General features: G+C 39.9%; 1 protein-coding gene and 1 pseudogene across 2 annotated transcripts in view; one reads left to right on the top strand and one right to left on the bottom strand.

The window, feature by feature from the left end:
- Positions 1-2,533: 2,533 nt before the first annotated feature.
- The window catches only part of ZFYVE16 (zinc finger FYVE-type containing 16), a 75,025-nt gene continuing 52,028 nt past the window's right edge, over positions 2,534-25,530 (top strand). The window contains exon 1 of one of the 2 annotated variants that reach the window (XM_001365026.5): positions 2,534-2,812. The gene's annotated coding sequence lies outside the window, so the exon portion shown is untranslated. The remainder of the gene's footprint in view (positions 2,813-25,530) is intronic. The other variant, XM_007486285.3, reaches the window with a different exon arrangement.
- LOC130458698 (U4 spliceosomal RNA) lies at positions 18,683-18,809 on the bottom strand (annotated as a pseudogene).

Raw genomic sequence — 25,530 nt, 5'->3', positions numbered from 1 at the left:
AGATGTCTTCTTGACTCCAGGTCTAGCACTCTATCCACTCCATCTTGTTGTTGTTGTTCAGTTGTTTCTGACTCTCCATGACCCCATGGACCATAGTTATTCATAGTTGGCAAGGACACTGAGATGGTTTGCCATTTCTTTCTCCAGGGCGTCTCTTGTTAGAGAATTAGAGGTTAATGGACTTGCCCAGGGCCACATAGTTAGAAAGTATCAGAGGCTGGATTTGAACTCAGATTTTTCTGACTCCATGCCTGATGCTCTATCCACTGGGCTATAGCTACCTCTAAAATACCCATCTTCTGACCATTTTCCTCTAATATTTGTACTTTCCCTCCATTGGAGAGTAATTATAATTAAGATATGGAACTGCCTTTGGTGTTGTTTTTTTAATCCCTAGCCCTCAATATAACTTGGAACATAGTTTTTAATAAGTGTTTTAAATTAATTATTTCATTTCCTTCCTCCCTTCCTCTCTCTCTTTCTTCCTTCTTCTTCCTTTCTTTCCCTTACTTTTCTTTTCCTTTTTTTAAAATACCCTTCCCTTAAGTCTTAGAATAAACATTAAATATTGGTTCCAAGGCACAAGAATGGTAAGGACTAGGTAACTGGGGTTAAGCGACTTACCCAGTCACACAGCTAGGAATTTTCTTTTTTTTTTCTCCCATTTGAATAAGTTTATTTAGTCAACTTAGAACATTATTCCTTGGTTACAATAATCACATTATTTCCCTCCCTCCCACAGCTAGGAATTTTCTGAGGTCATATTTGAACCCAGGACCTCCCATTTCCAGGCTTGGCTCTCTATCCACTAGGTCACCTACCTGCCTTTCCTCCTCCTCCTCCTCCTCCTCCTCCTCCTCCTCCTCCTCCTCCTCCTCCTCCTCCTCCTCCTCCTCCTCCTCCTCCTCTTCCTCTTCCTCCTCCTCCTTCTTCTTCTAAAAACCTTTACCTTCTGTTTCAGAGTCAATACTGTATATTGGCTCCAAGGCAGAAGAGTGGTAAGGGCTAGGTAATGGGGGTCAAGTGACTTGCCCAGGGTCATACAGCTAGGAAGTGTCTGAGACCAGATTTGAAGCTTCTTTTTCAATGGCACAACTGTGTTGCTAAGTTATTTTCGAATTATATTTAAGGTCAAAGGTAATACATTTCAGCTAAGTTTGTCATGAAAATGTAAAAACATTTTAGGGAAATGGGAAAATCCCGGCAATTTCAGAAAATGAAATCCATTTGGAATCCCAAACGAAAGAAATAAAACTGTTGAGGGAAGGAAATAGGATGCCCTGATCAGTAAGGACTTACGGGAATAGTTAACATTCAGTCGCTGCTGCGTGGATACTATGAAATTGAGTCTGGTAGAAAGAATAGTACTCATTTTGTGGTCCATAACATTTTTGGCAGCTGTTGGGCTACTTTGACTCAGTCTCCAATAATGCCTTGCTCCCAACTAGATCTTTTGTTACTCCTTTCCTCATTTAAGTTTATATGAAACTCACCGTGGTAAAAATAGCATTGCTCAACCAGCTCGAAAATGCCAGCACATGAGAATAACATTTTATTATCCCGACAGAACACCAAACTCCTGTCTTCAGCTGCTGAGACGGCTGTTCTTGAGAGCATTCAAAAAGGAGAACTAAAGTGCTGGGAGAGGGAGGAGAGAGGATGCTGGGATGAGACAGCTATGGACAGCCAGGCTATTGGAGGTCTGAAGCTTAGGGGAGGAGGACGGAAAACTGCTCGGTCGGTGTGGATTTCAGACGGAGAATGGGGAGCTACTTTTAGGGGGAGAAGTTCGTTTGAGGGTGTTCAGGTAGAGGAGGGTGTATCCTCCGGTTCCTTAGCTGGAATGGGGCGGGGCGGGGCGGGGCGGGGCGTAGAGATGTTTGGGAGAGAGGTGGGGAAGAGCAAGTGGTCGGTCCCACATCGGTTTCGGTGACTGTAGGAGAGTCACTTGACAACTCGTTTCTTTATCTGTAAAATGGGGGGTTGGATTAGATGACCTGCTACGTCTCTTCCTAAATCTGTGATGCTTTGAAGAAGCAAATGAGTGAAAAGCAACTGTGCACTATTTGTAAAGCGCTTTGATAGGCTAGATACATGTCATTTACTATTCTCCCAGCCCAGGGATTCTCAGAGAGATGCCAAGTCCTTACAACAGGCTGCATCTTCCTTCTCTTTCTCCTCAGTCATTCTTTTCCAGTCCTTTTCCCTTGAAATCACCTCCAGTTTACCCTGGGCGTATTGTGTACGTACTTGGTCGCCTGGAATAGAACGAGAGCTCCTGGAGGAATAACTTTTCTTTGTCAAGTCAACAAGCATTTATTAAGTGTCTTCTATGTACCGCTGTGCTAAACCCTAGGGAGTACAAAAATAATCTAATGCATGCCCAGCGGGGGGCACACGAAAGGTGAGTAAAGGATACTCGTCGACTTTTCCGGAAGCGACCCCGTGGGCTGCTCCGTTGGCTCTGCCCTAGGCAGGCTGGAGGAGTCGGATTCAGAGGGAGGTGGAGAGAGAGCAAGGCCTGTGCAGGAGTGCCTGTGCGCCTGCGCGGGAAGGGGGCGGGAGCTCCGTTCCTTCCCGGATCCAGTGAAAACAAGCCCGGGCTGGACGCCGCCTCCGGCTCTGCCCTGGGACCGCCCCCCCCCCCCAGCTCCCTCCCTTTCCTTCGCTCCCTCCTTCCTCCAGATTCCCTCCTCCCTCCCTGACTCCCTCCTCCCTCCCTCAGTCGCCAGACTCTGCTCTTCTCTCGGCAGCGGGAATCCGGCTGGAGCCGGGCGGAGCGGCCGCCGGTCGGCTCGGACGTGAGGCGGAGGTAAGGAGCTCCTGAGGCCTTGGGGGTCTCCCCCAGGCCGAGCGAGTACGGGGCCTCAGGCCTCCAGCGGCCGAGGGGACGCAGGCCTGGCGGAGGGGACGCAGGCCAGGCTGGGCCGGGGGCGGGGGCGGGGCGCGGCGCTGCGGCCTGGGGCCCGAACGAGCTGGTTCCCAGGGGATCTTTCTCACTAACCCCTGCGGCCCCGAGTTGGAGAAACTGCGGCCAGGTAGGACTCACTCACCTGATGAAGGGCCAGCTACCACCACTCCCCGCTCGTTTCCCCCGACAGCCAGGCCCCCTGCCCCGCCCCAACCCCGGTCCCCAAGTCCTCTCTGACAATCTCCTGCAGAAGGGTGGAAGGTGCCACTGACCAGTTTGCCCTCCTTGCCCTGAACTTGTGGCTACCCAAATCCTCCTTCGCTTGTCTAAATCAGGAATTCTTAACCCGGGGTCCATTGATAGATTTCAGGGAGGCTGTAGACTTAGTTGGGGAAAAAATCTTTTTTTCAGTATAATCCAACGTATTCTATTTTGTGCATGGGAAAAACAAACAAACCCATTATTCTGAGAAAGATCCATAGGCTTCACTGGACTACCAGAGGAGTCCATGACAGAAAAAAACAAAATAAATGTGTTTTAGAGATCGTCGGAGATATTCTCGCAGGTTAAACAACCAACAAAAAAAGATTCCCTTACAAAAACGTCAGTCACTCCCAGAGCATAACATATATTTTTGAGGATAAACTTGGGTTTTGTATTCCCAGCACTTTAGCCCGCCTTTTGGGCACACGTTAATAAATGCTTATTGATTGAACCTTATTTTTTTTTTATCCTTTTCCTAGCTGAGCAAAGTTTCATTGAAAGATTTATATAAAACACTTGTACTTTTTTTTTTTTAAAAGAAAGTTTTATAGGTGTTACTGACGTGAGGTGGGAGGCAAGTCCTTTAAATAATAAGGCAGGATTTCCATTTATTGCTTTGGGAATGTCTCATAGGCACATCTCCTTACATTATGCATTTAAAAGGCATGTTGAAATAGGGGAGTCTAAATGAAAATTCAGGAAGTAGTTTGAAGCATTCTACAACACTTTTTAAAAAAAAGTTTGGGAAATATGTACATGGCATCATCCACAACTGAGTCTAGTAGTGTGTGATTGCATAAGAGAGGAAAGATTTGGAGCCTGGTTTTAAATTCCTGATCTGCTGCTTCACTTTGTGATTTTGCATAAAGCAGTTAATCTCTCTGGGCATACTTTTCTGCAATCTGAGAGGGTTGGAGCAGATAATTGAAATAGTATAATCCCATCCTAAAAGGTCCAACTCCTTTTTATATTTGAGGCTCCCACCTGAATGGCTACATCCTCCTCATTTGATTTTATTTACTACTTTTGACTTTTTCTGGTGGCAGAAGCAACATGAGAAAGGGCACGGAGTTAAGAATTAGGATGATATGTAGATGGGGATATAAAAAAGGCTAATATGAGTGGAGAAAATGTCATTTGGTAGGTACAGATAAGATTTAAACTGTGTTCCAGTCAGATTTTAAGGATCTTTTTACATTGCCTGCCTAAAACTTGTTGACTTTATTCTGTAGGTAAGGTAGAGAGGCATTGGGCCATAGTTGCATTCATTAATTTGGATATAGGAAGGATATAGGATTATTAACTTGGATTTAATTAATCATTAATTTGGATATAGGATATAATTGAGTGAAAATGGATTGAATCGGGGAGAATCTGGAAGCAGGAGTTTGAGTTTGTACATTATTATTCCAGGTACTTCTCAGAAGAGCCATCATCTTTGAAAATCTTCTCATATTTAGTTCTCTTTTCCTCATCCCTTCTTAGTCTCATTTCTTGGTGAATCTTATCTTTTCTCCTTTTTTGTAGAGTTTCATCTACTGTTGTGCTGAGCCTTTCTGCTTCCTGTCTGACTTTGATGAAGCTATAGATGGCACACTTATAAAATTGTTGACACAAAGCTAAATAGCTAATTTGTGCTATTATATCAGTAATAAAGAGATCTCAAGAGCCTAATGATGGATTAAATCTAATGAGATAAATATATTATGATAGGGATGTAAAATGAATATTTAAGTTAAAAATTGTCCCCACAAATGAAGGATGCATAAATGTGGTGATAATAATTTATATAATTAAAAAACCCCTATGATTTTAGTACATCCTCCACTCCTATTGGCCCAATAGCTGTTTCTACCCATGACATCCCACCTCTTGAACGCTCCTGTGCTCTCTACACTCATGTCCAACATTTGGGATATTCCTCCTCTCTTGTGCCTTTAGACATCTCAGCATCCTTTCAAGTGCAGCTCAAGTGCTGTCTTCCACCTGCTGTTAGCACTTTTTTCTTCCTGAAACCACATTGTATTACTGGGAATATAGTTTGTATTTATTTACCCACGTTTGTATTGCCTCTCTCCAGTATAAGGTAATCTCCTTCAAACCAGGGATGAGGTCATTGTTGAATTTGTATCTCCAGTACCTAGAGGTAGATGGAGCATTTAGGAAGCCCTAACATACATTGGCTTTGTGGGTAAACCTATGAAGTCTCTAGAGCAGGTGCATTAAAACTCCCTATTAAAACAGGGACTTCCTCACTTGGAGCTCCTTACATGAATGACATCAGAGATTGGGTTAAAAAAAAATACAACCTACAGTTCCTGGCATATGGTAGGCATTTAATAAATATTTATTGAATTGAATCAAGCTGATTTTCCCCACATTGTATTCCATCCCATTTCCATGACTTTGCTTATTTCTTTGCATGGAATACTTTTTTCTCAGCATATCAGAATTATACCAAATTTTCAGCATTGGGTTCTTTGTTTATTACCTAGCTCATGCTGATCTTTTTGGGGAGTCATCTTATACTAATCTCTACTAAAGCACTTAATACTTTCATAATTATTTATGTATGTATATTTAAAAATTTTTTTATTTAAGTATTTTTCCATGATTCCATGATTCATGCTCTTTCCCTCCCCCCTCCCAGAGCTGACAAGCAATTCCACTGGGTTGTACATGTGTTATCACACAATACCTATTTACGTGTCATTCATTTTAGTAATTATATTTAAAAAATGAAAACTCCACATCCAATACCCATATAATCAAGTGAAAATAAAATGTTTTCCTTCTGCATTTCTACTCCCACAGCTCTGTCTTGATGTGGATAGCATTTTTTCTCATAAGTCCCTCAGGATTGTTCTGGATCATTGCATTGTCATATTTCAGCCTCTGTGTACAATGTTCTCCTGGTTCTGCTCATTTCACTCTGCATCTATTCGTGGAGGTCTTTCAAGCTCAAATGGAAATCAAGCATTTAATTGTTCCTTATTGCACAGTAGTATTCCATCACCATCACATACCAGAATTTGTCCAGCCATTCCCCAATTGAAGGATACCCTCTCATTTTCCAATTTTTTTTGCAACTACAAAAATGTGGCTATGAATATTTTTGTATAAACATTTTTCATTATTATGTCTTTGGGGTACAAACCTAGTAGTGGTATTGCTGGATTAAAGGATATTCTGCATGTACATTTTTAACTCCTCGTTCAAGTGATCTCTTTCCATTTGATCTCCTCCAACAGAATGCCACCTCTGTTAACCTCACTCTTTTACTTTTATTTTCTCTGCTTACAGACATGCTTATATCTTCTTCATCCTAAAACTTTCACTTGATTCTTCTGTCCCTCTCCAACTTTCATGCTATATTTCTTCTGTTCCTTGTAGCTAAACTCCTCAAAAATAGCTTAAATGGGTGCCTCCACTTTCTCTCCTCTTACCCCTTTTTAATCTTCTGTAATCTGATTTCTGCCCTTATCGAAACTGCTCTCCAAAGTGGAGGGTCCCAGTCCCTTCACAGAGTACTTGCGTGGGTCTAATTACCTAGAAGGGGAGCCAAAAGCTGGGAGAATGGGTGTAAGGTTTAAAGATTAAGGGAGGAACTACACCGAGAGAGAAAACACAAAACACACAGAGATCATCGGCATCATATCAGCCTGTCAGCGCTTCCTCAGCAGGTCAGAGAGGGGCTGAGCAAGCTGAACTGTTTATTATAGCCTTTGAAGATGGGAGTCTGCGGGATGCCAATCAAACAAGTGGCACATCAGAAGTATTAACGTAATATTGACAATCAATTACAAGAGAAAGGAATCAAATAGCAACATAAGCGTATGGCCGGTTGCCCAGGAAAGAAGCTCATTCGAAAGTCCTTCCTAACTGGAACACTGGCCTAAGCTCATTCAGATGTTATGAGTATGTTTTTGATGTTTTAGAGGACCTTTACAATTAGTTAGCTGGCTTCTAGACTGCAGATAATAAAAGAAAATTAATTTTTAAGTTCCACCAAATTTAAATCCCATCCAATTTAAGGATTCAGAAATCAATCATATGAAATATTAGAAATATATCCATAAGACTGGTTCATGAACACTTTGCTCATTAGAGTCAGCTTTTGAATACATCTTTAATACCTTCATGATTCGTTATAACTGAAACCCTTCAGTACTCCGACTCCAGCAGTTCCTTCTTTGGCTGTGGATAACGTTTTTATCAAGAGTCCCTTGTGGTTATCTTAGACACTTTGCTTTGCTGATAGTGGTTTAGTCCTTCACAGCTAATCATGTTATAAGATTTCATTTACTGTCTACATTGTTCTGATTCTAATCACTTCACTTTGCATCAGTTCATATAAGTCTTGGTTTTTCTGAACTCACTGTGTTTATTGTTCCTCATGGCACAATAGTATTCCATTACAACCATATGTCATAACTTGTTCATCCATTCCCCAAGTGATGGATATCCAATTCTTTGCCACTACAGAAAGAGGTACTAAAATATTTTGGTACAGATAGGTCCTTTTCCCCTATCTGTGATTTCTTCTGGATACAGACTCAGTAGTGGTATTGCTAGGTAAAAGGGTATGAATAGTTCTGTGGTCCTTTGAGCCTGGTTCCATATTGCTCTTGAGAATGGTTGTATCAATTCATAGTTCTACAAGCTTTGTATTAGTGTCCCAATTTTCCCACATCCCTTCCAATATTTATCATTTTCTTTGTTGATCATGCTAGCCAATCTGGTAGGTGTGAGGTGGTCTCTCAGAATTGTTTTCCATTTGCATTTCTCTAATACATAGTGATTTGAAGCATTTTTTTATGTGATTATGAATATTTTAATTTTTTCCTCTGAGAACTGCCTATTCATATCCTTTGGCCATTTTCCAATTATGGAATGCCTCGTATTTTTGTGAATTTGACTCAGTTCTCTATATATATTTGGGAAATGAGGTCTGTCAGACATTTGTTATCAGGTTTTTTCAAATTTGCTGTTTCCCTTCTAATTTTTGTTGCATTGGTTTTATTTGTACAAACCCTTTTTAATTTAATGTAATCAAAATTATTTATTTCATTTTTCATAAAGTTCTCTACATCTTGTTTGGTCACAAATTCTTCCTTTCCTTATCCATAAGTCTGACAGGTAATTTGTTTGTGGTGGCATCCTTTATTTCTGGATCAAGTATTCATTTTGACTTTATCCTAGTGTATGGTGTGAGATGTGCTTAATCTCTACCATACTGCTTTCCAATTTTTCTAGCAGTTTTTGTCAGAAAGTAAGCTCTTTTCACAAAAATGTGGATCCTTGGGTTTAGCAATAAGATGTTATGGACATTAATACTATGTGTTGACTACCTATTACATTTCATTGATCCACCACTCTATTTCTTAGGCAGCACCAGATTATTTTGATGATTACTGTTCTATAGTATAGTTTAATATAGGATACAGCCAGACTTCCTTCCTTCATATTTAAAAAATAATAATTTTCTGGTTGATTTCTAAAAAATATTAAGTCCTTTATATAGTGCATTCTGTAGCTCTGCAGAGAAGTTTTGTAATAGTACATGAAAGCAATTGTACTATGCATATTCATAGTTCATAGTTAGATTAGACCAGACATACATGAGGAGATCAGAATGAATGCTGGAGATTAAAGTGTAAATTTTCAATTTCAAAATTTTTACCCTTCTAGAACATAGAATACCAGGAAGTAAACAGAGATAACCTGTGATCAGCCAAAATAAATTTGATAAATCTTTTTAACTAGGACCTGAAATTTTACTCTTAGGAGAGGCTTTCATTTAGTTTATTTCTTCTCATTTTGCATGTAATTCTTTTAAGTTTGGTTATCTGTTTTCAAAGCTCATGGTGTATTTGAAAGAATAAAACAAAAAGAGAGTCTACTTAAATTAATCAGTTCATAGTAGGAGAAGAGAAATAAAAAGCTGGACAAAAGAACTAAAACTGAAAGCATAGTATTCTGGTAAGATCATTTTGTAGGGGATAAATAATTCAATAAATATTTATTAAATGCTTTCTCTGGTAAAGGCATTCTAGGCGCATACAAAGGAAGATACTTTTGTAAAAGAGGGGTGATGATACTTGTACTGCATACCTCATGAAGTTACAGGGAAGGTGCTCTGTAAAGCATAAAGCACGATTGAATTGGGTTGTTACTACTACTGTTAATATAGAATTGATTAAAAGGCATTTGCCAGTTTTATTTATCTTTCTTTTTGGAGAGGAGCAGGGACATCACAGGGTAACGTCTTGACTTTCTCAAGAGTTGGATTGAAGTGAGGCAGTTGCATGGTCATCAACCTCACGTTCTTTTCCTGAGTCATCCAAGGCCAGTGGCAAGACAAAAGTCAAAACAAGTGGTGATGGCTCAGGGTGCAGTGGATGGCCTTGGCATTGATGCCTGACCAAACTCTAGCCACTCCATAGCCTCTCCTTTCATGGATTTTGGAACAAATCGTCCACCTCCATCCACCCATTCTGTCAGGGGGACGTCTTCACGTACTTGGGCTGACATCCCTCTAGATCACTGACAGGTGACCCTCAGCTTGGTTTAACCTGTCTGTCTCATTAGTTTTACTGGGATCTGGCCTCTGTGCAGGCTACAGATTTCTGGAGCCACAAGGGAGAGTTTGGTGACACACAGACCCCAAATGTAGACGAGCAGCCCTGGAAAGGGCTCTTGGCAAGACCTTACTTCAGAGATGTTAGTGGTATGTTGTGAGAACTGAAGGAAGTGAAACTTTAAGCTGCTAGGTAAGGTCAGGTTTTATAGAGGAAGTAATGTCTGGATCGAAGGCAGGCCTCACCCTCAGGAAACAGAATTTAGGGGGATCAGTTGGAGAAACTGGGAATGTAGAGTACACGAATGTGAATAATTGCAGATTGTGGAGGGTTTAGAACTCTAACATCAGAAGCTTATACTTTATTTGGTAGTTCATGGAAAATCACCAAAAGTTTTTGAGTAGAGTGGTGGAAAAGAGAAAACTATAATGGATAACATCTGCTTTTGCTTTCATGGCAAGAGCATCTTAGAATGAGTAATATTAATATGAAACTGAAAGATTATTGTACATTATCCCTTCCTGTCGTTTTCCCTTTCCTCCCCTCCTCCAAATCACAAAAATATTATTTTACCATTCCTGCTGTGATACTTCTTGGATAACAACCTTGGACTAGTCATTTCCCTTTTCTGGGCTTTGGTTTCATTATTTGTAAAATTAAGAGACTGGGGGGGGGGGGCAGCTGGGTAGCTCAGTGGATGGAGAGCCAGGTCCAGAGACAGGAGGTCCTGGGTTCAAATCTGGCCTCAGACTCTTCCTAGCTGTATGACCCTGGGCAAGTCACTTGACCCCCATTCCCTATCCCTTACCACTCTTCTGCCTTGGAACCAATATATAGTATTGATTCCAAGACGGAAGGTTAAGGGTTTTAATTAAAAAAAAATTAAGAAATTGGACTAGATTATCTTTAAGGACCCATATAGTTCTAAAACATTTGATTTGGTACCTGATTGCCTATGAGTGAGGGATATTGGGGTGAGGGAGAGAAGAGATAAAGATAACTAAGGTTACAAGTCCAGGTAACTAGGCAGTGTGATAGTTTTCAGTCAGTCTCTTTATGACCCTGTGTGGAGCTTTCTTGGCAAAGATACTAGCATACTTTGTCATTTCTTTCTCCAGGGATTATGCAAACAGAGGCTAAGTAACTTGCCAGGTTGTAAGTGTCTGGGGCCAGATTTGAACACACATCTTCCTGATTCCTGGTCCAGTGCTTTGTCCACTGAGCCATTTGCTGCTTCAGTGGGTGACTGGTTAGTGCTCCATAAACCTCAGTAGTCCTAGAGAGCTAATGGTGTAGCTCAGTGTATCTCTTGATATTTATAGTGAGGAACCTGAGTCATAAAGAACTAAATTATGTACAGTATTTTCTGTTTGTGAAGTATTGTGGCACAGGAGATAGAGAGCTAGTTTTAGAGCCAAGAAGACCAGGATTTAAGTTTTGCTTTTACTATATGCTAGCAGTGTGTGCTGCATGTTGTTCATTCAGTTGTTTTCAGTTGTGTCCCCCTCTTCATGACCCCATTTGGGGTTTTGTTGGCCACCACATTGGGATGGTTTGCCATTTTCTTCTTTAGTGAATTTCGCAGATGAAGAAACTGAGGCCAACAGGGATGAGTGACTTGCTCAGGATCACATGTCCAGTAAGGGTCTGATGCCAGATTTAAAGTCAGGAAGTGTGACAAGGAAATCACTTTAAAAGACTGATATATATTAATTTAAGGTCGTCAAGGAATTCAGCTATGTAATTCCTAAATGAAAAACTCAAGTCAGCCGTCAGCCTTTTTTGGAGTTTAATTACAATAGGAGCAAGAAAGGAATTAGAGATAGAGAGAAAGAAAAAGGGAGAGAAGGGAATAGGGCTTAAATACCCCTTCTGTTTAGGCTGGGCCAAAAGGCCCAAGCCCTTAGATAGCTGAGGCAAAGAAAGGAGATCAGTCCCTATTACTCACGTGACCAAAATGGAGAAACAGTCTCAGGGGCCTCCACGTCCAGCTTCCTTCAGAGCAAGCTTCTCAGAGCACAACCTCTCAGGGCAAAACCTCTCCAACCAACCCTCCTCAGTCCTCAGACCCCGCTATCTTTAAGGAAACCATCTCAGTTCCCTCCCCTCAGTTCTCACATCTACCAATCACTGTCAATGTCTCCCCTGTGCCAATGGTGGCTCTAGCTTGACCCAGGACTGCCCAGAGGTCTGTGGCTTTGCACATGTCTGTTGAAGGTCATATTCTCAAATAATTAAATTTTGATCCTTTGCTGCAGCCCTTCCTAAATCCTGTTAGGACTGAGTAGGGTGGAAATTGTAAGTTCCAAGACTTGGTTCTGTCATTCCAAGTATCTCCATTGTATCAATTCTAAAATCAATCATGACTCAAAGAACTTCCTGTTCTATGCTTAAGCATAGGTCAAAGCCCTTTCCATTGTTTAGCAAAAAGGTTTCTGTCCTAAAGTAATCTTAAGAAGGGAGGAGGAGGAACCTTCCATGCGAAGGAGTTTCACATTCCAATAGAGTTCCCACTATCAATAGGAAAATTTTCAAGTATATTCATAAGTCTAAGAAATTTTAAGGTTTACAGAAGAGGAGTGTTTCTAACTTCAGGCTCAGTCGTCTTTTCCACTATCCCACCTAACTGCCCCAATGACTTAGGATGCTGCTGAAGTCACTGAAATGCTCAGTATTTTAGAGTTGTAGAGAAGGTGATGCGCTGCAGTGGTAGAGGAAATTACTCATTGGGAACTACCTGTTCCAATGAAATTGCAGGGCCACACCCTATCTCCATATTCTCTTTAGGAAGGTGGAGACCACAAAGTAACATTTTAGAAATAGATTTCTATTAAAAATATTTTAAGAATGTTTTGGTCTATGAAAGGATTAACACTTAGCTATTTGGAAAACTTTGTTATTCCAAGTTTGACACACTTTACAGTCATGTTATACAACTCACAGGTTTGTGGAACTCAGATGATAAATATGAAAACCTTTGGAACTATAAAGTGTTGTATCTATGAGTTGTTACTTTGGCCCTTTGTGATTTCACTGTTGTGTATGCAACTTAGAGAGTTCCGTGACTTCTCATCTTGTTCAGTTCTTATCCGTGACTTTCTGTAGTGCCATAAAATGATCAGCTCATCTGTTAGAGATGCTCTTCCAGTTCTTTTTTTTTTTTAATTTTTAAACCCTTACCTTCCATTTTGAAATCAATACTAGATATTGGTTCCAAGGCAGAAGAGTGGTCAGGGCTAGGCCATTGGGGTCAAGTGACTTGCCCAAGGTCACACAGCTGGGAAGTGGCTGAGGTTAGATTTGAACCCAGGACCTCCCATCTCTAGGCCTGGCTCTCAATCCTCTGAGCCACCCAGCTGACCCCTTTCTGTTTTTTTTTTTTATATTTTGGTGGTAGGAGTTATTCACTGCTTTTCCCAGTTCATCTCCCCCCTCCCCTCTCCAATTATACTAGGGCATTTCAACAGAATTGGAGGAAGTCACACAACTATAATTGACTATGTTTCAAATGCATGTTATCCAACTTCACCTTGACCCTTGCTTCCACAAGTCAATTCTTGTGTTCTTCGGCAATTGAATTTCTTTCTCCTCCATATCATCACTTTTCAATTTTCCTATGCATGCCCTTCTTCAGATGAGCAACTTTTTCACGCCTTCCTTCTTTTCTGTTGTGGTGAAAATCACCTTTAAAGGTTGTTAAAATATTAATTTATGGTCACCAGGGAATTCAGCTATGTAATTCCCTAAATGAAACACTCAAGTCAGAATGGAGTTTATGGTGGTTTAATCACAATAGGAGTAAGAAAAGGGAGAGGGAGAGAAGGAGAGAGGAGGAAAGGGAAAGAGGTTAACTCAACCTTCTGATAGAGCCAGAGGGAGTTTTTAAGGCCTGGAAGGCCAAGGTAAAGAAGGGAATCAATCCTGGACTCACATGACCGATCTGAAAGAAGCTGTCTGCGGGCCTCCTCCCTGCTCCACTTCCTAGCAGGAACTGGCGTCTAGCCCTGTCTACAGGAAGTGAGCAAATTCCAGAGGCTGTTCCCTACCTCACTTCCTGTGCCTCACAAGTGCCAATGGTGGCTCTAGCTTGACCTAGGACCGCCCAGAGGTCTGTCCTTTTTTGCACATGTCTGTTGAGGGCCATATTCTCAAATAATTAAATCTTGAGTTTTGCTGCAGCCCTTCCTAATCTCTACCTGAGTAGGGTGGAGATTGCACCTGACTCTGTTACTCCGAGAGTATCTCCATTGTCATTGATCAGGAAATAGCTAAATCCCATCCTCCAAAGAATGGTCTGAACAGGGTGGAGTAGTTTTGAAATTCACATTTCCCCTTCTCTTCATCTCAAAATACTTCCATATGTCCCATTCTTTCCTCTTTTCCCACTGTCTTTTGACAGTGTAGTGACCTTGCTAATGCTAAACCCTCTAAATGTGTTCTTAGTCCCATCTTCTTTTGTTTTTTCCAGAAGTTTGCAATTTTGATCTCTCTTTAATTTTTAACCTCTCTACTAAGTTCTTTACTGCCTTCAAATGTGTCCAAGTATCCTCCATCCTTAAAAAAATCATTGTTCAATCTTGCCTTTCCTTCAAGATATTTATGTGTTTCTTCCCTTTCTTCCCTCAAACTCATAGAAGAAGCTCTCTATCCTCAAAGCCTTTCGGACTTTTCTATTTACTTTTCAGCCCTTTTCATTCTAGCTTCTGATTTCTCTCAACTGAAACTGCTCTCCAAAATAATCAATGATTTTGATTGTCAAATGTGGTTTTGTATCTGTTTTTTTTGGCCATCTTTATCCTACTTTATTTGCTTATTGCATTGCCAGGATCCTCCTGGATCTTGTGGGATTTTGTGAAATTATTCTCCCTTGCTTCTCTTTCTGACTTTCTGATGCTTTCTTCTCAATGTCCTTTTCTGGTTCATCATCCATATCATGCATATTTCCTTCATGAATGTTCTTTATTGTTCTATTCTGTCCGCTTCTCTTGGTGACCTCATCAGTTTGCCTGCATTCAGTTAGCATCTATATGCAGATGATTCTCAATTTTAGTATCTCTCCTGAGCTCTGTTCCTTTATCACCAGGTATCTATTAGACAGTTCCAACTGTATGTCCTTAGACATCTTAAATCTAGAATTTCTGAAATAGAATTCGTTATCTCCACTCTCCTATTGCACTTTTAATATTTTGGTTATTTCAACATGATTGTTTTTTTGTAACACTATGCATTTTATTTTATGTATTTAAAAACAATATCCTGAAAAGAGATCCAAAGACTTCACTAATCTGCCAGAGGAGTCTGTGATCCAAAAAAGGTTAAGAACCTCTGTTCTAGGATCAAATATAAACTCCTCTGTCTGTCTTTTAAAGCCCGTTACAGTCTGGCTCCAATCTTTTCCATCTGCTTCCTCTCCCTCTTCTTCCCATTCCTTTCCCTTCACTTTCCCCTTCCTTTTTCCTCCCCTCCCTTCTTCTTCCTTTTTCTCCTTCCCCACCTTTTTTTTGCTTTTACAAAGTTATTTTCTTTAGTCACATCTGTCTATAAGAGTGGGTTCAATCTTAGCACATTTTCTTATAATATTTATTCTATCAAATTCATGTACAAATACAGTATCATTGCTAGATGATTGTTTGGCTGGCTCCCAAAAATCACTCCTTGCTCTTTGGGCATTGATGTTTTGCTGCCTTCAAAACCCAGCTTACATTTGGACCCTCAGGATCTCAGCTTTATTCTCTTTTATCTAAAACAAATGGCAAAGCAAAAGGCTAAGATGGCTTTTATAGCACTGTCTCTCTGAACTCCAAGTCAAAGAGAGAGAGATACACTAAGAAAGGGCAGCTGAGGAGAATGATTCCTTTTCAGACAATTCACATGCTAAAACAAACTGGACTTGCTATTTCTCTAATAGGGTATTCCAGGTCCCATTTCTGTGCCTTTGACTTGTGTCTGAAATGTACTTCCCTTATTTCTGGCTCTTTAAATTCCTGGTTTCCTTTGAAGCTCAGCTCAAATACCATCTCCAAGGTGAGGCCTTTCCTAAATTTCCCCTTTCCCAGATGCATATGCCTCCTTTCCTGTATGCTTACTTGTTATATGTTCTTACGTGTGTACATGGCTTCCCCAAAAGAAATTAATCTCTTTGAGGGCAGGGTTTGTTTAACAAGTGTCTAACCATACAGTCGTTATTTAATATGTGGTTTTTGCTTGCTTGATTTAAAAGCATCAGCTTTATCTCACTTTCTTTACCTCCTTTTCATATCATATAGTTAACATTTTTGTTACTTCCTATTTGGTATAATAGAGTAGTATCATATATATTTAACTCTTTCAAATTAAATGATAGATTCTTGACAAAAAAAATGGGGGGAAAATTCAAATAGGGGTATTTCCCTTTAGGCACAGGCCATGGCCTAGTCAGCTTGAGATGGAAAACACAACTTCTGTTTTCTCTGTTCATCTCAGTTCCCCCTGACTTCTCATAGTATGAACATTTCCCAGGGCTGTGCTCTGCTCACTGGGTGGGAGGCCAGTATCTGCCTTCATTATAAGCCCAGACAACCTTTTTATTCTGCTGAAGGTGCCCAGAGCATGCCCTTGGGAAGGACGGCCTTGGGTGTCCTTCCTAGTTTTCTTGATCACCTGAAAGGCCTCTTTTGTGATCCTTTGGCATTCTTGGATCTACTTTTATGAAGTTGGAAGAAGAAATAGTGCTCACACTTATCTAGAATATCCTTCTCTGTGCCGCTTCCCCATCCCCAGTGTTTTCCTGCTTGCTAAATTTTTGCCTGTTGTTGTTTTCTTCTATTTAAGTTGGAGTACTTGTTCCTGCCTTTTCTGTTTAAAACAAAATTTATATTCAGTTTTTTTTCATAGCAACTATCTCAGATCCCTGTTTCTCCGTGCTACAGACTGTTGCTTTTTAAAGTCCACCATCGCCATCAGAACCCCAAATGAGGTCTCAAAGTCAGACGCTACAAAATGGCAGAACAACAGCAAGTAGTCCCTGTAGCTACAAGTGCAAGGCACATTAGCACACCTTATGAGCACTTCGCGGGATTTCCAAGTGTAATTTTGAGCATGCTTGGTTTTTGCTTCATAGAGCTGATTTTAGGATCTAACTCAATAAGAACGGAGCCTTCCATATGCCCTACCCTCCTTCAGTATGCCAGGCATGCTGTTGCTGCTGTTGCAATGCTGAAGATCACCTGGCATCTCTTGGCCCTATGCTGGTAGCCCTTGCATTTAGGAGGCGGGAGAGAGGAAATGGAGATGCTGCCTGTGATATTTTCCATGTAAGGAATCCCTGATGTGGAAAGTTTCTCCGGTAATAACTTATGTTGCTGTCATTGTATGTGTTATTTCTGTTTTTATGCCTTGTATTCATTTACATCCTGTATTTATATATTGTCTTGGCTATTAGAATGTAAGCTTCTTGAGACTAGGGATCATTATGCTCTTCCCTGCGTTCGTATCCTGATGACCTAGTGTGTGCTAGGCACTTCGGGAATACTTGTTTGGAATATTTTTCTTCTAGTTCCTTCTTTGCTTTGGGTCAATTCCTGCAGGTCATTTCATGTTTCTCTTAGGAAAGGCCCTCATTATCTCAGAGCCTCTTGGTGGGTCTGCTGCCACTACTGTGATTTTCCTGAACCAGAGGTCTGGCCGTGGCGCTCCTCTGCTCTGCCGCATCCCAGTGATTTTCAAAATCACATACAAAACCCTTCGCCTGGCATTCAGAGCTCGTAAGCCAGCATCTCCACTTTTCCAGGCTTCTCGTGTTTTATACTCCCCCCACTTTTAGATCCAGTGTCCTTGGCCTGGAACAAGACATTCCATTTCTGCTCTGAGCATTATCTCTGCTAGTGCCTCCGTGCCCCATTTTATATTCTCTCTGGCTTCCTTCAAGTTGCAGCTGAAATCTTACCTTCTACCCAGGAAGCTTTTCTCAATCCCTCTTAATCCTAATGCCTCCCCTCAGTCAATTATTTCTTATTTATCCGTTATATAGAATTCTCTGTCTTCCCCATTAGATTGTGAGGGCAGAGACTGTCTTCTGTCCCCAGTGCTTAGCTCATAGTAGGTGCTTAATCAATGCTTATTTCTGACTGGTCATATTCCTTCCTTCCTATGGTACACTGAGATCATTCCATTCACATGCTGCCATTGTTCAGCCATTTCCTATAGGAGGGGCATCACCCAGGGTACTGTGTTTTAGTATGTTTGGGGTTTTTCTTTTTGTTTGGTCTAGGGAAGCCGCGTATAAAGTGGAGAATGTTGACTTTGGAGAGTCAAAGACTTCTCTTTGTTCAAATTATGTCTCCAATGTCTACTATGTGTTGTCCTGTGCACGTAGCAAGTTAGCCTTTTGGAGGCTAAAAATAATCTTTAAAATTAGGAAGTAGCTTTGGAGGTCCCTTGTAGAACAGTATTCTTTTGACCTATGGAAATATATCCAGTAGTGGTATTATTGGGTCTAAAGTATGAACAATTTGTACACCTTTTTTTTTTTTAACCCTCTCTTCTGTTTCATAATTGATACTAAGTGTCTCTTCTAAGGCAAAAGAACAGTGAGGACTAGGCAGTGGGGTTTAAGTATCTGAGGTTAGGTTTGAACCCAGATCTTCCCAACTCCAGACTTTCCTCATCCACCTACTTGCCCCATTTTGTAGGCTTTTAAACAGAATATAAAATTATTATTTTCCAGAATCGTTAGAGAAATTCACCTCTCCACTGGAAGTGAATTAGTGTACCTGTCGTCTTATAGTTCTTTCAACATTGATTATTTCTTTTATTATATTTACTGATTTGCTGGATGAAAGGCAACACCTCATAGTTGTTTCTATTTACATTTCTCAGTTATTTGGAGCTTTTTTATTTGGTTATTGGTAGTTTTGCATTTTTTTTCCTTTTTCACTTTTTTATTGGGAAATGGCTCTTGCTCTTAAATATTTGTATCAACATGCTATTGATCTTATATATCAGACTTTTTCAATTAGCAGTAATCACACTTTGGATAAACCTCATTGGCTACAATACTGCCACTGCACAAAGTTTATATCAGACTTTTATCAGAGAGACTTGATACAGAATTTTCAATGTAGTTTTTCTTAACAGTTTTTATGCTGATTCTTGTTACATTAACTCTTTAAAAGTAAAAGTGTTAAAACCATTTAACAGGAACATTTTCAGTTTAAAAGTGCTAATTATGAATGGTTCTACTAGAGATGCAAAAGTGGTCTAGCAGAGTTGGCTTTATAGTTGGGAGGAACTGGAGATGTGTCCCTGAGCAAGCAGTTTTTTTTTTTTTTGTAAATAATATTTTATTTGATCATTTCCAAGCATTATTCATTAAAGACATAGATCATTTTCTTTTCCTCCCTCCCACCCCCCATAGCCAACGCGTGATTCCACTGGGTGTCACATGTGTTCTTGATTCGAACCCATTGCCATGTTGTTAATATTTGCATTAGAGTGTTCGTTTAGAGTCTCTCCTCTGTCATGTCCCCTCAACCGCTGTAGTCAGGCAGTTGCTTTTCCTCGGTGTTTCTACTCCCACAGTTTATCCTTTGCTTATGAATAGTGTTTTTTTCTCCTGGATCCCTGCAGATTGTTCCGGGACATTACACTGACACTAATGGAGAAGTCCATTACGTTCGATTATACCACAGTGTGTTTGTCTCTGTGTACAATGTTCTCCTGGTTCTGCTCCTCTCGCTCTGCATCACTTCCTGGAGGTTGTTCCAGTCTCCATGGAACTTCTCCACTTTATTATTCCTTTGAGCACAATAGTATTCCATCACCAACATATACCACAGTTTGCTCAGCCATTCCCCAATTGATGGGCAGCCCCTCATTTTCCAGTTTTGGGCCACCACAAAGAGCGCAGCTATGAATATTTTTGTACAAGTCTTTTTGTCCATTATCTCTTTGGGGTACAAACCCAGCAGTGTTATGGCTGGATCAAAGGGTAGATATTCTTTTATCGCCCTTTGGGCATAGTTCCAAATTGCCCTCCAGAGTGGTTGGATCAGTTCACAACTCCACCAGCAATGAATTAATGTCCCTACTTTGCCACATCCCCTCCAGCATTCATTACTTTGCATAGCTGTCATGTTAGCCAATCTGCTAGGTGTGAGGTGATACTTCAGAGTTGTTTTGATTTGCATCTCTCTGATTATAAGAGATATAGAACACTTCTTCATGTGCTTATTAATAGTTTTGATTTCTTTGGCTGAGAACTGCCTATCCATGTCCCTTGCCCATTTATCAATTGGAGAATGGCTTGATTTTTTGTACAATTGATTTAGCTCTTTATAAATTTGAGTAATTAAACCTTTGTCAGAGGTTTCTATGAAGATTTTTTCTCAATTTGTTGTTTCCCTTCTGATTTTAGTTACATTGGTTTTGTTTGTACAAAAGCTTTTTAATTTGATGTATTCAAAATTATTTATTTTACATTTTGTTATTCTTTCTATGTCTTGCTTGGTTTTAAAGCCTTTCCCCTCCCAAAGGTCTGACATGTATATTATTCTGTGTTTACCCAATTTACTTATGGTTTCCTTCTTTATGTTTAAGTCATTCACCCATTTTGAATTTATCTTGGTGTAGGGTGTGAGGTGTTGATCTATTCCTAGTCTCTCCCATACTGTCTTCCAATTTTCCCAGCAGTTTTTATTGAATACTGGATTTTTGTCCCAAAAGCTGGGATCTTTGGGTTTATTGTAAACTGTCTTGCTGAGGTCGCTTTCCCCCAGTCTATTCCACTGATCTTCCTTTCTGTTTCTTAGCCAGTACCAAATTGTTTTGATGACTGCTGCTTTGTAATATAGTTTAAGGTCTGGGACTGCAAGGCCCCCATCATATGTGTTTTTTTTTTCATTATTTCCCTGGATATCCTTGATCTTTTGTTATTCCAAATGAATTTTGTTATGGTTTTTTCTAAATCAGTAAAGAAATATTTTGGGAGTTCAATGGGTATGGCACTTATTTAGTTATTTATTTATTTAATTTATCTATTTGATAAATAAGTTTGGGTAGGATGGTCATTTTTATTATATTGGCTCATCCTATCCATGAGCAGTTAATGTTTTTCCAATTGCTCAAGTCTGGTTTTAGTTGTGTGGCGAGTGTTTTGTAGTTGTGTTCATATAGTTCCTGTGTTTGTCTCGGGAGGTAGATTCCTAGGTATTTTATTTTGTCTAAGGTGAGCAAGCAGTTTTTTTAGGCAGTTCTAAGACCAGAAGTTGTAAAGAGGGTGCCCAGTGCATTGTAGTTTCTTCATCTGGGAGTTTTCTGTGACCATAAATCACAGGTCTAGGCCTTCTTATCCTTAAGTACCACATTTGCCATCTAAACTTCTAAACAGAAAAAACTTCATTTCTTGAAAATACCTGACAATTTGACTTTAAATGATTTTTTCTAAATGAATAAAGGTTATATTTGATCACTCACTTGACAAATTGTGGAGTTAAGCAAATCTTGCATCTTTTATACTGCTCAATTTGATAGACAAATAGTACTCTCTCCCAACCCAATTCTAGTAGTTTTCAGGTTTGATGGCAATTCGCAATTTACAATTGTCTTTATGTATGGAGACCACTTCTCTGAATGTTGTTGTCGTAATGCTAGTTTTGCCAGGTAAATGTCTTGACTGATTACGATTCATCATTTGACTCGTTACACAAAACACCTGTATTTTTTCTCCTGTAAATGAAAAAAAAATAGTGTTGTCTTTTGTCATTGTTACCCTGTCTGGCAAAAAGAGACAATGTGGTGTATAGAAGAAAAAGTTCAGAAGTCAGGATTCCTGGGTTCAGAGGTAAGATTTGAAACAATTTCTTATGACTGTGAGCAAGTCCCCTTTAACTTTCTATGTCTTCGTTGCCTTATCTGTAAGAAGGAAGTAATACTAGTAGTAGCTCCCTATCCCCTCCAGAATCAAATAGAAAGTCATCTGGCATTCAGAGCCCTTTCTAACCTGCCCCCCTCCTCCTCACCTTTACAAACTTGTTATAGCTAATACTGTACCACATACTCTGTAATTTAGTACATTAGCCTTTTTGCTCTTCCTTGAACAAGACTCTCAGGCATCTCCCAACCCTGGGGATTTTTACTGGCTATTCTGAATGCCTAGACCACTCTCCTTCCTCATGACTTCCTTTAAGTCCCAGCTAAAACCTCACTTTATAGGGGGGAAAAAACCCAACCCTTTCCTAATCCTTTGAATTCCAGTGCTTTCCTTCAGTCTATTATTTCCAGTTTATCCTGTATATAGCTTGTTTGTACAGAGTCATTTTCATATTGTCCCTTCCTTTAGACTGTGAGCTTTTTGAGGGCAGAGATTGTCTTGCCTTTTGTGTCCTGAGGGTTTAAATGAGCCTAGCACATAGCAGGTGCTTAATATTTACTATTAATATTTAAAATTAATAAATAAAATTAATATTTACTGACTGGTGTAAGTAAATTGCTTTGTAAAATGTTAAAGCTCTCTATTCACATAAGCATTTTTGAAAATGTTTGGGAAGGAATCAAGCCAGGAGATCTGGGTTCTAATCTTGGTGTTGTCATGTTAGTTGTGTGATTTTTACATGAATCATTTAACCTCTCTATTTTTTCCCTTAGCTAGGAAATGGGAATTCTTACCAACTCTTGGAGTAATTGTAAAGATTAAGTGAAATATAGTAGGTGAAAAATTGCTCTGAGAATTTAGGGTTACCCTATAGAAATAATGTTAGGACTAGAGAGAAAGGAATTATTCCTGCCCTTTCCTTTCTAGGCTTTCCTCCTGATCCTGAACGTTCTCTTTCTTCGTTCCTCTCTGGGCTCCATTCTGGACTCTGTAGTAGGCTTTGTTCACTGTGCTTCTCTGTAGGTTCCCCTCCCACAACCATTATTTATCCATCCTTTTATATGTTGTCTTCTACCATTAGAATAGAAGCTCTTTGAAAGTAGGGTCTGTTTTGCTGTTATTGTTGTTGTCGTTTGTGTACTTGACCCTCAACAGTACCTGTTAAAGAGTGTCAGGAGCTTAATAAAAGCTTGACTACCACTTTCAAATTAGACGTTCTTGTCAGATTTTTTTTTTTTGAGACTGTTCTGCTGATGTATGTTCTACACTTACCTATGTAGAAGCTTTTTCTATCGATGCACATTGGCGACTTGCTTCTAAAGAGTAGTTTTCTAAGGAAGAGAGGAGGGAATATAGTGACTACTGTGCGCCGGGTGCCATGCTAAACACTTTACAAATATGATCTTGTATAATCCTCAAGAATCTTGGGATAGAGGCTTTGCTGTTATCCTCGTTTTACAGATGAAGAAACTGAGGTACATAGATTAACTGCCTTCCCCAAGGTCGCACAGCTATTGAGTGTTTGGGACTGGATTTACATTCTGGTCTTCCTCCTTCCAGGCTAATTGCTTGGGACATAGAGAGGCTAGTATATGTTTGGGGCTAGACTGTAACCTAGGCCTCCCTGTCTTGAAAGCCCCCTGCCTACGGTTCAGTGTTGCTTTTTAGGACATATTTACTACTACTTTCTTAGGTGTTATTGTTGAACAGGCAAATTGCTTTGCAGCAGCGGCGACATTCCTTTTACAGAAGTTTTAGATGAGCTATCCAAGATACAACAATATGTGGTAGGTTTCATGTTAGACATTGGTAAAACCAGAATGGGATTAAGGAAAATGAGAGTGTAACAGAGTGTTGAAATGACTCCAAAGCCAGGAAGAAGCTGGTTCAAATTGTTCCCCTAAACATTGGCTGTGTGATCTGTGCCAGGCAGATCTGAAACTGAATGACAGATAAATTGTTCATCTTCACTGATGGGAAGGGGTTTCCATATGTGGAGTTCCCTATACAAAAGAATCTCCAGGCCAGACCTAAGAAATAAAGCATGTTATTATTTTGAACAAGAAGATACAACTTTGATCGTAAAATATTCTGTTGCCTTTGCTGTTGGTTTTCTACATGGTATTAATACAGTGAAGGGAGGAATTTAAAAAAACGATAAATCTGTTTCACAAATGGCCTCCTCTGGTGACGTTTTATGGTGTAGAGGTGAAGTTAAGTTCTTGAAGTCTGTCAGTGTGATGTGAACCCTGGCAGCAAGTACAGTCTTGCGGACAAACTGTCTTGTCTCCTGTCTGAGGAATGGTTTAGAAGTATGGAGACTGGGCCCTAGATGATGAATTCTTTGATCATAAAAGAGGTGAAAATTAAAAGATGGTCCTCAATCCAATTTGGCTTTCTTTGCAAAGCCAGTGTCTGACTGATGAATATCATGTGCCCTCTACTGCATCTTGATGCACAGGTCTTCCCACATCCATTCTTGAAAGACACTCTCCTTAACTTACACTTCTCAGATTCCTTATCTTCTTTCAACACTCAGCTCAGTTGTCACTTTCTTTGATCCCTTTAGCTAAAAGTATTCTTTCCCCTCCGATATTCTTCAAGTATCTTGTTTGATTTCTTCTCAGTTCTCTCAAGTCCTTCTCTTGTATTATACATGGCTGTGCACTTGAGTGTAACTTCTCTGAGGCCCCTGTGCTTTATCCATCTTTACATCCCTCTGCCTAACACCATGTTTTGTATGTAGTTACTTAGCATAGTTTAGGCACTTAATATATGTTGACTTTAATTAAAAGAATAGAGGATATTAGGAATTAGTCTTATTTTTAGACCTCTTACAAATGTTTAGTTTATTATTTGTATTCTAGGTGTGAAATCCTTGTTTAGTGATCACTAAGTTGATACATTACTGAAGGAACTGAACTACTATTGACATTCTTCCTCTGGAGGCAGCTAGATGACCCAGAGAACAGAATGCTACTTCTTGAGGCAGGAGGACCTCAGTTCAAATCTTGTTTCAGACAATTAGCTGTGTGACCCAGGGCAAGTCATTTAACCTCTGTCTTCTTTAGTTTTCTTGCTTATAAAACGAGGATATAGTACCTCCCCTCCCAGGGTTGTTGTGAGGACTAAATGAGATAATTTTAAGAATGCTTAGCACAGTGCCTGGCACATAGGAGGGGGTTAATAAATGCCTCTTTCTTTCCTTCTAAATGGAACTAGAAAATGAACGTAAGGACATTGCAAATAAATTGAAGGATGACTCAAGCAGCCCTTGAAAAAGAGTATAAAAGAGTTAGTGGAATTGACCTCATCTTGAGCTGAAAGAAAAAAAAAATTTCTAATTTCATGGGCTACTTGGTCATCTTATTTTGCTGTATCATGATAAACACAGCAAAGGAAACCACAGTGAAGCTATATGGTAACTAATTTAACTAACATGATTCAGCATCTGTGGTAGAATGTGACAAAGTAGAAATTGGGTCCATTCTATCTTTAAATCCATTATCCTATGAAGAGTTTCAGAAGATTCTTCAAAACATGTTATTATAAAACCTTTATACCTGGTGACTTCAGTGTAAAAGTTGGCAGAGAGAAAAGCAATGACTGTTGTGTTGGAAAATGTGTACTAGGCAGGCAATTAGCCTCCTATGTGCCAGGCACTGTGCTGAATGCTGGATTCAAAGAAAGACAAAAATAACCCTTCCTGGAAGGGAGCTCACACTTTAATGGGAGGGACAACATTCAAATTATGTACAAACAAGGTATCTTCTACAGGATAAATTGAAGATAATTTCAGAGGGAAGATATTAAGGTTAAATAGGATGAGGAAAGGCTTCTTGAAGAAGGTCGTACTTAAGCTGAAACTCTGAAGGAAGCCAGGGAAATTTGGAGGCAAAAATGAGGAAGGAGAGTTTTTCAAGCAT

This window comes from Monodelphis domestica, chromosome 3 (genome assembly GCF_027887165.1).
Source record: "Monodelphis domestica isolate mMonDom1 chromosome 3, mMonDom1.pri, whole genome shotgun sequence".
NCBI classification, from domain to species: domain Eukaryota; kingdom Metazoa; phylum Chordata; class Mammalia; order Didelphimorphia; family Didelphidae; genus Monodelphis; species Monodelphis domestica.
The sequence above is the reverse complement of the archived record's forward strand: the minus strand, read 5'-3'. Positions and strand labels throughout refer to the sequence as shown.